Source organism: Cervus elaphus, chromosome 21 (genome assembly GCF_910594005.1).
Source record: "Cervus elaphus chromosome 21, mCerEla1.1, whole genome shotgun sequence".
Classification (NCBI taxonomy): Eukaryota; Metazoa; Chordata; class Mammalia; order Artiodactyla; family Cervidae; genus Cervus; species Cervus elaphus.
In genome coordinates, this window is record NC_057835.1 from 21,026,783 (window position 1) to 21,038,686 (window position 11,904).

Sequence of the window (11,904 nt, forward strand, 5' to 3'; positions counted from 1 at the left end):
TTTTTGCTGTGCTGGGTCCTTGCTGCTGCACAAGGGTTTTCAAGGGTTTTCTCTAGTTTCAGAGAAGGGGGCAACTCTCTAGTTGCGGAGCAGGGGCTTCTCATTGTGATGGCTTCTATTGTTGCAGAGCATGGACTCCAGAGTGTATGGGCTTCAATAGTAGCGGCACATGGGCTTAGTTGCTCTGTGACATGCGGGATCTTCCCGGACCGGGAATTGAACCCATGTCTCCCGCATTGACTGGCAGACTCCCAAACACGACCACCAGGGACGTCCCTCTACAGACGTTTTCTCATTTAATTCTTAGACAATTCCATGAAACAGGTATTGCTTTTACTGTCAGTTTACAGATGAAGAAATGGAGGCTTAGAGAGGTTAAATAATATGCCCAAGATCCCACAGGGGACAAATGTAGAAGAAGGATTTCAATTTGAGCCCGCTTCTCCACGGGGCTTCCTGGTGGCTCAGCGGTGAAGGTGGCTTCCCTGGGTCGTGAAGATTCCCTGGAGGAGAGCATGGAAACCCACTTCAGTATTTTCGCCTGGAGAATCCCATGGACAGAGGAGTCTGGTGGGCTACTGTTCATAGGGTCGCAAAGTCGGACACGACTGAGCAACTTAGCATGCAGACTCATGCCTCTGCCCTGCACGCTGTTCCCACCTAGACCTCCATGCCTGTGCTCAGGAGGGGACAGGGTAGGTAGTCTGGAGCATGTGGGCAGCTGAAGGTCCTCCCCCGGATACAGGGAGGTGGCAGGAGCTGGGGCTCTGTATGAGCTAAGCCTCTAGGCTCTCTGAAGCAGGATCTATTGCCCCTTCCGGCTTCACTTATAAAACACAAACTCTAAGGGAAGTTTGATAATTTCAATATGGTGACCAGAGATCCTGAAATCCCAAGTTTGAGGCCATCTGAGCACTGGGCCCAGCGTGACTGCACTGGTCAGATATTCATGAGACTGGCATTGTTTGAAGTGCTTTTAAAGGCATGAATTTTTCTACAGTGAGAAATAAATGCTTCCCTTTTTCTTGGCTCTGGCTCTTGGGAGTGGATGCATCTCCATGGATGTGTATTTTAAAATACCCAGCACCAGCTTAGCCCATGTGATTCGGGGAAGATGAGCGTCCGGGAAGCCTGCTTTATGTAGCTTCTCTGTTGTCCCTTCAGTGGTCACACTAAGGACTCCTGAGCTTGCAGGACTTCTCCCTGCCCAGTTCAAGGAGTGTTTAATTCACACCTTCCTTGGGAGTAGAATAGAGCTGTGGCTAATGATTTTGATTCCAAATACTTGGGTTTCTATTCCTCAAGAAGTTCAGATACTTGGGGTGATTGACTAAGCTTCCAACTCTGCCACTTTCTAGCCATTTGACCTTGGGCCGGTTACTTACCCTTTTTGAACCTCAGTTTTGCTATCTGTAACATAGGCATATGGTACCCATCTCCTGTGACTCTTTGAGGATTATAAGCGACAATGGCATGATGAACACCCAGCACAGTGCCTGACTTGTGTTGACCATTCAATAGCTGTTGACCACTATTCTCATTCCTGAGCTTAAGAACAGCAACAGAACTTAAGAATTGTGTTTGTGTGTTTGTTAATGAATGGATTCTGAATAAATGAAAAGCTTATCATCTAATAATGATGCTTGAGATGTGTTCATCATGTTATGGTTCATAGCCACTTTAGCCCCATAAGAGGTGGAATATTAAGAAGAGCAAGAAATCTATTATCCTGCTTTATATACTGGGCAAACAGAGACTTAGAGATTAATGACTGCTCATTTATTCAATAGTCATTTTAAAAAAAGATTTATTTATTTTATTTTTGGCTGTGGTGAGTCTCCATTGCTGCACTCGGGCTTTCTCCAATTGTGGTGAGCGGGGAGCACTCTTCGTTGCAGTGCGTGGGCTTCTCATTGTGGTGGCTTCTCTTGCTGCAGAGAGTAGGCTCTAGGCTTCGGTAGTTGCAGGACGTGGGCTCTAGAGCACTAGCTCAGTAGCTGTGGCGCCCGGGCTCAGCTACTCCGTGGCACGTGGGATTTTCCCGGATTGGGAATCAAACTGGTGTCTCTTGCAATGCCAGGTGGATTCTTAACCACTGGACCACCAGGGAAGCCCTCAGTAGTCATTTAAAGAACCCTTACTATGTGCAAGACACCCTGTTAGGATAAAAATGAGCGCCAGTTTTTTCCCCAGCCCTTTTGAAGATAATTACTCTGGGTCAGGGTACCTGGAGCAGGGTTGCAGGAAGATGCAAGTGATGGTGCAGAAACAACAAGTTTCAGTGGTTTCAAGGCAGAAAGATTCATTCTCATTCATGCTGTTGGTTCATCCTGGGTCAGCTTGTGGCTCTGCTCCACCCAGTTTTCACTCCAAACCAGACAGATGGAGGAATCGCAGGTTGGAACATCACTGATTGTAGCGACAGGAGAAGGGAGCTCTGAGATCGGGAGAATCTCATGCCAGCAATCAAATTCTCCACTCATGAGCCAGACTTTTCATATGGTCCCACCCAGCCACACACCTGCCAGTGCACGAGATGCAAGAGACCTGGGTCCGATCCTTAGGTCAGGAAGATCCCCTGGAGCAGGAAATGATAACCCACTCCAGTATTCTTGCCTGGGAAATCCCGTGCACAGAGGAGCCTGGTGGGCTACAGTCCATGGGGTCACAAAGAGTCAGACATCACTGCGCATGCATGCACACTTGCATCCACCCAACCACAGAGGGAAGGGCAGGAAAATAAAATTATAGATACCCAGCAGGCAGGGAGCTGGACATGCTTGGTGAACAGATTAATGAACAGATGCCAGCTGGGCAGGCTCTGGATGATGGGTAGGAGTTAGGTGAACACTGGTGGAGGGGGATTGGGTGGGAATAGTAGAAGAAGGATGAAGATGAAGAGAAGAAGCGATGGAAGACGGGGGATGGGAAAGGACAGAAGAGACAGGAGGCATAAGTGGGTGAGGTGTTGGGAGGAAGAATAGTCAGTCTGTCAGTCTGGCTGGAAGAGTTTGATTCAACAGTTTAATAAATACTGACTCAACTTCCTTTTGTGTTTTAAGTGCTGCGGATACAGAGAAGAATAAAACAAGATACCTACCTGGCAGTCTAGTGGGAGAGAGCTTTTGCACAGAGAACAAAAAGAATCAAAATATCAGAAAGAGTAGAGAGTACTTATGTTTGCCAGGCACTCTTCCATGATTGATCTATATCTTAACTCATTTAATCATCATTGTAGCTCCTTGAAGTAATTGCTGTTGGTCTTAGCCATTTTGGACTTCATTGGTGGCTCAGACAGTAAAGAATCTGCCTGCAATGTAGGAGACTTGGGTTCGATCCCTGGGTTGGGAAGATCTTCTGCAGAAGAAAATGGCAGCCCACTCCAGGATTCTTGCCTGGAGAATTTCATGGACAGAGGAGCCTGGCAGGCTACAACCCATGGGGTCAAAAAAGAGTTAGACATGACTGAGCAAGCAGCTAACACTTACCCATTTTACAGGTGGAGAAACTGAGGCATGGCATGGTTGGGCACAGCAAAGGTGGACTTCAAATCTAGGCACTCCGAGTCCAAGGTCCTTGCTTTTGATTGTCACTTGAAATACTGCTTTTTGCTTGAAAATTTGTGAGCTGGGGCTGTGCCTATAATCTTGGATAGCAAGTAGTTTTGCCTTGAGACCCAAAATGATAGATTGTTATTGGCTGTGTGGAGCTCCATGTTGGGAAGGCTTCCAAGACCAAGCTGGGACTAGGAGAAAAAGAATGATGTGATTAATTAGTAATGCCTGCCGTGGGCATGAGAGGTGGTATTGTCAGCACAATATTTTCAGTAGTCCTGGTTTGTTTAATGCCTACAGCAAAGTGAATTTTATCAATTTATTAACAAACAAAGAAGTCAAAACCAAACTACTAATTCATTGACTGTTTCCCTCACTTTTCAATCTGTTGTGTAACTTTAAGGCTTCATCATATTTTTGGCAGCATAGACACTCCTTGTTTGAAAAGCTAGCTTTCCTTTCTGGAGATTAATTTTTAAAGTATCAAAACTTCAGCCCCCTTAGGCAAGCATATATCTTAATTGTCAAAACAATAAAAATATCAGCCACGGTGAATGCTCATTCCATTGTGCCCCTGGTGCAATTGTCAGGTGGGATGCTATGGCAGTGATAATAATAAATAAGATTCTAATTGCAGAATCCAAGTTCTGTACAAAGAAGACTCTACAACTAACTTGGGGAATTTAGCTGTAAGAGAAACCAGCTGTAGAGTGTTTCATTAGTGAAATTTCCTGTCCTGAAATGTTGTAGACATTCCTCTGCAGGGAAGGTTCTAGAAACATTGTCTCCCCCACCCCCATCTCCAATCTCTTTCCTTGGCTTTTTTCCAAAAAAAAAGCTGGGCATCACTTCTCCCTATGCTTAGATTTTTGCCTCTTTCATATTCTTTCCCCATACATTTCTTGGAATGGAGTCTAAATCTAGTTGCACTGAGGTATAGATACCAACTAGGAGCTTAGAGCTCTCCTGATGAATAGTCATCCTCTGCTGAGATAGTTTTGATCAATTGCTTGTGCCTACTAAAGTGCTGAGTCAAGAAAGTTTGCAATGGTCTCAGCCTGAAAGCACACTGGGATTGATTAGTGATGTCTGCTATAGGTATAGGCTAGGGACAATTATTTACAAAGGCTCCCACTGACTTTGCAGCTGTGATGTTAATCAATGGGCTTGGAGTTTGGTCCTAGGGGATGCTAGTTCAAGGCCTCTCCTTTTCTATGTGAATCTTGGATGTATCACCTATGTTCTCTTTGTCTGAACAAAGCTTGTATAAAACGAATTCTCCTTACGGAGAGGTTGTAACTATCGTAGAGAGGATGCACATTCATTCATTTAACCTGTTGAGCACAGTGTGAGGTGCTGGGGATATGCTGGGGGATACACTACGGATGTGGTTTCTGCCCACACAGACCTTACAGGCTACCCCAGGGGATTTATTAGCTTTCTATTGCCATGTAACAAGTCACTGCAAATTTAGAGGCTTGAGACAGCATACACGGTGACACTGCATCTTCTGTGTGTCGGGAGTCTAGGCACGGCTTAGCTGATACGTCTGCTCAGGGTCCTAGAAGTTTGCAGTCAAGACGGACACTGCTCTGTGTTCTCATCTGGATGCTCGACTGGGGAAAAACTGCTTCTAAGCTCATTTAGTTTGTTGGAAGAGTTCACTTTCTTACCATGATAAGACTGTGGGCTCTGGTTTTGGCTGGCTATCAGCTGGATTCTGCCTGTGGGTCCTAGAGACTGCCCATGACACCTAGAGGCCATCTGCATTTCCTTGTCTCATGAGCTTCTTCGTGGCCAGTTAAACCTCATCAAGTCAACAAGCAAGGTCTCTCACTCCAGTCTGCTGAGACGGAGTCTTATGTAACCTAATGTAACTATGGAGGTGACATCCCTCCGCCTTGCTCTGTTCTGTTGATTGAGAAGTAAGTCACAGGCTCTGCCCATTCTCAAGGGAAGGGGCTTATTCCAATCCTCTTTTTGTTCTGCTGTGGTTATGATGTCCAAGTTATAGTCTTTGGGGAAAAATGGCAAGTTATCAGTACAATTTTTTATACTCTGCTCCTATTTGTGTAAAATATATATATACATATATACACACATATATATTGTATTATTATATAATTATATAATTAATAAAATTATTTCTGGAATAATACATAAGAAAGTGGTAAGCAACTATTGGTTCTACAGAGGGAAACTGGATGGCTGGGGTACAGAGAAAAATTTTCACTTAATACTCTATGATAGCTGTCACATTTTAAAATATGTGAGTGCTCCAATTCAATGGTAAGCAAGTGCTGCCTGTTGCTTACCAGGGAAACTCCAAATCCTTGAGCCTGATCTGGCTCAGCCTTTGTTTTCAGACTTATTATTTACTCTTCGTACTATATTCTAAAACTGATGTGATAAACAAAATGATACCCCACTCCCACCCCCAAGATGTCCATGTCCTACTCCCTGGAATCTGTGCATGTTACCTAAAATGGCAGAAGGGACTTTGTAGATGTGATTCAATTAGGATCTTGAGATGGGGTGGTGATCCTGGATTTTTTTTTTTTGGTCATGTCGTTTGGCTTGTGGAATCTCAGTTCCCTAATCAGAGATTGAACCCTGGCCCTTGGCAGTGAGAGTGCAAAAGTCCTGACCACTGGACCACCAGGGAATTTCTGATCCTGGGTTATTTGAGTGGATGCAATGCAATCAATCCCAAGAGTCCTAGGAGTGAAAGAGGAAAATGAAATTGTCAGAGTCAGGTTAGGAGATTTGAGGACAGAAGTACAGGTTGGAGTGATGTGATTGCTGACTCTGAAGATGAAGGAAGGGGCCATGAGCCAAGAGATGCAGGTGGCCCCTGGAAAAGTCAAGGAAGCAGACTCTTCCCTGGAGCCTCCAAAAAACATACACCTTGATTTTGGCCAAGTGAGATCTGTTTCAGACTTGTGACCTCCAGAAACTGTAAAAGAATAAATTTATGTTTATTTTCAGCCACTATGTTTGTGGTATAATTTTTTTTATAGCAGTCATAGGAAATGAACTCAGTGGTGCTTCTCAGATGATATTTCAAGAAATTAAGCCATTTGAGGAAATAGTAATGAAAAAAATTCTCCAAAGTCAAATAAAAAGCAATTATAATTACATTGCTGCTGCTAAGTCACTTCAGTCGTGTCCGACTCTGTGTGACCCCATAGACGGCAGCCCATCAGGCTCCCCCGTCCCTGGGGTTCTCCAGGCAAGAACACTGGAGTGGGTTGCCATTTCCTTCTCCAATGCATGAAAGTGAAAAGTGAAAGTGAGGTCACTCAGTCGTGTCCGACTCTTAGCGACCCCATGGACCACAACCTACCAGGCTCCTCCGTCCATGGGATTTTCTAGGCAAGAGTACTGGAGTGGGGTGCCATTGCCTTCTCCGATAATTACATTAAATGAGGTATAATTTACACATAACAAAATATACATTATGTGTACTGCTCAATGCATTTTGACACATGTATACATCCATATGCCTTCAACCAGAGGATGAAATGGTTAGTTAGCATCACTGACTGAATGGACATGAATCTGAGCAAACTCTGGGAGATAGTGAAGGACAGGGAAGCCTGGGGTGCCGCAGTCCATGGGGTTGCAAAGAGTAGGACACAACTTAGTGGCTAGGCAACAACAACAATGCACTCATATGTATATATTGCATACAATCCCAATCAAGGTACAGAATATGTCCATTACCCCAAAATGTTTCCTTTCGCCCCTTTGTAGTCAATCCAATCCCCACCTCTAGCCCTAGGTAGCCACGGATTTGCTTTGTGTCACTGGAAAAATTATTTGAAACCACAGGACTTCTCAGGACCTTTACAATATTTAGAGTATTGTGACTGTCCAAGGGTTATTAGTTAAGGTGTGTATCTTCAAGCAGCAGACCATAGCCATTCCCTTGGCTTGGAAAAGGGGCAGGAAACTTCTAGACTGAAGCCATAGTGTGGAAGATAAGCAGGAAAGTCTGAATATCAGGGAGCAGAGACTCAGAGAAGTGAGAAGACTTGCTCCAGGGTGCCGGGTAGTAAGTGACAGAGTCTGTATTCAAACTCAGGTTTCTATTGCGGAATCCCTGAAGCTTGCTCCTGCTTCTGGCAGCCTCCTTTTCCAGGGCCGTTTCAACATTCAGGTATTTCTAGTTGCAGGTTTAAGGAGTCAAGAGGGTTAGAAGTTTCCTGGTGGCCCAATGGTTAGGACTCCAATCTTTCACTGCAGGGGCCTGGATTTGATCCCTGGTTAGGGAACTAAGATCCCACAAGCCTTGGGGCATGGCCAAAAAGGAAAAAAAAAGAGTGCTCCGTGTTTTCAGGGGAAGGCCACCCTTCCCAGGCCTCCTCCCCCACTGCCTGCAGTCAAGAGGTAGCAAGCTCTGGGTCCTTTCATGGTCTTTATGTGACGTCAGGAGGAAGTGAAACGGATGTTTCAGAATTCTCTATGCCACAGGCAAGAGGTCTGTTTCTCCTTCAACACTCACGGTTTCTCCTACCTACTGCTTAGGGACCAACATGATCAATCTTGCTGTGTTATTGCTGTTTACATAAGTCGCCAGGAAGAACCCACGTTCCCAGGATACCCCTCATCTTGCTGATCTTCATCCCCATCCAGCGCTGCATCTCCCCTTACATGAGCTTATTGAGTGCTGCTCCCTGTCTCCTGCAAATGTTTTGCTATTGCTCTGGGGCCCATGGTCAGTGATCAACAAAATCTCCTATATTCTCAACAATCTTTGAACAACCCCTTCACTTTCTTCCTCCTACAGACTGAATCTCACCCAAGAGCATGGCTTTCCCTCTAGCCCTTTCCTGTAATCTTTGAGGCACATTTGGCCTAGATGTGGGGTTGTTGTTGTTCAGTTGATAAGTTGTGTGTGACTCTTTGTGACTCCACAAACTATAGCACACCAGGCTTCCCTGTCTTTCATTATCTCCCAGAGTTTGCTCAAACTCATGTCCATTGAATCAGTGATGCCATCCAACCATCTCATCCTCTGTCGCTTCCTTCTCTTCCTGCCTCAATCTTTCCCAGCAACAGGGTCTTTTCCAATGAGTCGGCTTTTCACATCAGGTGGCTAAAATGTTGGAGCTTCAACTTCAGCATCAGTCCTTCCAATGAATATTCACAGTAGGTATCATGGCTATCCTAATTGTTGTCCTTGTGGTCCTTCTAGACAATTTGACTGTTTCCTCACTAAAAAAAGCAACCTTTAATATTCTCCCTGGAGCAGTTGGAGTGCTGATTGTACTCTAACACCTTAAAGATTTTAGCTCCTGGCTCATTTTCGTGCTCTCCAGAGCTACTCCTGTCCTGGTTCCTGGTGATTTCACTGTCTGTGTAGATGGTCCAGGGCCCTCCAGTGGTCTTCCAATCATCTTACCTGAGCCATGAATGCCCACGACACACCCTAGAACACTGCTGCCCAACAGAACTGTCTGTGTTGATGGAAATATTCTTTATCTGTCTTGTCCAATAAGCCACTAGCCACACATGGCCATTGGGTACTTGAAATGTAGCTAGTGTAATTAAAGAACTGGATTTTAAGCTTTAAAATTTAAATAGTCACCTATAGTTAGTCTCTACCATGTTGGATAACACAACCTGGACCATGAAATCAGCATTAATTGTACCCCCTTCACAATTCCAGTTTTAAGAATCCCATTCTCTCTGGCCATCTAATTTTCCAGTTTAATTCTTCCATTTATTGACCCTAATGCTTGTTCGAACTGTGGTGTTGGAGAAGACTCTTGAGAGTCCCTTGGATTTCAAGAAGATCAAACCAGTCAATCCTGAAGGAAATCAGTCCTGAATATTCATTGGAAGGACTGATGCTGAAGCTGAAACTCCAGTACTCTGGCTACATGATGCTAAGAACTGACTCATTGGAAAAGACGCTGATGCTGGGAAATATTGAAGGCAGGAGGGGAAGGGGACGTCAGAGGATGAGATGGTTGGATGGCATTACTGCCTTGATGGATATGAGTTTGAGCAAACTTGGGGAGTTGATGATGGACAGGGAAGCCTGGCAAGGTGTAGTCCATGGGGTTGCAAAGAGTCGGATATGACTGAGTGACTGAACTGAATGCTTGTTTGACTTCACTGGGACTTGTTATCCGGTGATCCTATTACTTTTTCAAATAAGTCCCTTGTTTGTTGTGTCTTCATGTCCTTTTAACTGAGCTTCATAAATTCCATGATCCTTCATAATCATCACTCTTGCATATAGCTGCAACAAATCTGCCGCTTTCTCTTCATTCTAGGTGTCTGGCCAAACCTCAACCCTTGTTAAATCCAACTCTGCTCTCTCCTCGAATCTGAACGTGACCCTGAACATGGCTGGAGAAGAAGAAAGGATGGTGATGTGTCACACGGGTGGAATCATTGTTGCTTAACAAACATCCCTTTTCTAGACAGCTATTTAAGAGCTTATCCTCTCTCCTCATGCCTCTAAGACTCTCTGTCCCCTCCCTCTCAAAGGATAAACTTGATTCCTATTTCAAGGAGAAATCTTAAGCAACAGAATTCCAAAATTCCCACCACCTTTTCTACCAGTTTACCCATATCTGGTCACCTGTAATCAGTCTTCCTTAATATTATTGGTTGAACTGTTCATGCCCGTCTTTTGGGCTGGCTTTTCTTGTATGAGATTTTTATCCCCTTCTGCTTATCAAGGACAACCTCACAATTTCCCCCTCTCCCTCAAGCAGCCATCAATGACTCATTCTCACCAGTGTACACACATACTACGTACACTGTGAATTTCTGTTCATCAGGGCTTAGCGTCTGCTCTTCTCTTTACCTACCATTCTGTTCCAGTCAATACTCACAAAGCTTGTCTCTTCATTTCCTTTGGAACTTTGTACAACTACCACCAGCTGAGTGTACTATTTAAAATTGCAAAAGATTTTCCCTCCCTAATTCATTTTTATTTTTCTTCACGGTATTCGGTACCACCAGCATGCTATAGACTATTCATTGGATCCTCAAGGGCAGAGATTTTTCATCTCTCTTTTCTCGTTGCTATATGTCAGCACCTAGAATAGCGTCTGGCATAAACTGGGCCCTGATGAATGTCTGTAGAACAGATACTACACTTGATCTTAGCCAAAAGGCCAAGAAGAGATGATGAATGTTTGTAGAAAGAGCTGTACAGTGACTTGCCGTCTTTGACATTCCTACCGGTTTGTAGTGATGGTGTCATTTTTTCCTTACAAAGAGGGACAGCTATTCAGAATGCTTACTAGCCACCATTCTCACTCAGAAGTTCTTAGGGCTGAACTTCTCAAGCTTTAATGTGTATTTGAATTACCTGTGGATCTTCTTAAGATAGGGCTTCTGATTCAGCAGGTCCGAGGTGGGGCCTGAGAGTCTGCATTTCTATCAAGTCCATAGGTCATATAGATGCTTGCTGCTGATCCAGACCGCAGTTTGTGTAGAAGGCTGCTTGAATCATAATAAGCCTTGTTCTGTTTTCTTTTTTAATAAACTAGAGTGAGCATGAATATTTACATGACATATTTACATATTTACAGTGTAAACATGACTCTGAGTTCAAGCAGCTCTGTGGTCAGCCTCTCTGTAGCTGCAGGTTACAAGATTTGGATGGAGAGCTTCATCCTTCACTACATATGCTGGGGGAGGAAATGTTGGCTGGTTAAGCTGTTACATGATGATTGTCCATTGTTCTGGGGAGAATTTATTTGTGTGTGTGTGTTTAAGAATAGCAGGGCTTCCCCAGTGGCTCAGTAGTAAAGGATCTGCCTACAATGCAGGAGAGTCAGGAGACATGGGTTTGATCCCTGGGTCAGGAATATCCCCTGGAGGAGGGCATGGCAACCTACTCCAGTATTTTTGCCTGGAGAATCCCATGGACAGAGGAGCCTGCTGGGTTACAGTCCATAGAGTTGCAAAGAGTTGGACATGACTGAAGCAACTGAGCGCATAAGAATATTACTGTTGATTGTAATAAGTTTGCTATCAATTGTCTAATGCAATTTGCCATGTTTTGGCATGAAATCAATGCAAAGACAAGTCCTGCCTTTCTGCTTAGGTTATTATTATTACATCACTCTGCTTCTGTCTAGAAAACAATGTGGAGTGCTTCCTATGATAATTGCCATTATCCGTTACTTTTAAAATCATAGTCAGGGCCTTGCTGTATGGTTTGTTCATGACATGAAGAGGCCCAGCTTGGGGCAGGGGGTCAGGAAGAGACTGGAAACCAGCTAGCACCTCTCTGCCAAGCCAGGTACTCTGGTTAGGTTGCATTGCCTTTTTCGCCTAGAGGAGGGCTGTTTTGCAAATTGAATAAGGTACCTGATGT

The 11,904-nt window shown here is 44.4% G+C and overlaps 1 pseudogene; it reads right to left on the bottom strand.

Moving 5' to 3' along the window:
- Positions 1–10,620: 10,620 nt before the first annotated feature.
- LOC122679721 lies at positions 10,621–10,705 on the bottom strand (annotated as a pseudogene).
- Between the last annotated feature and the right edge of the window lie 1,199 nt (positions 10,706–11,904).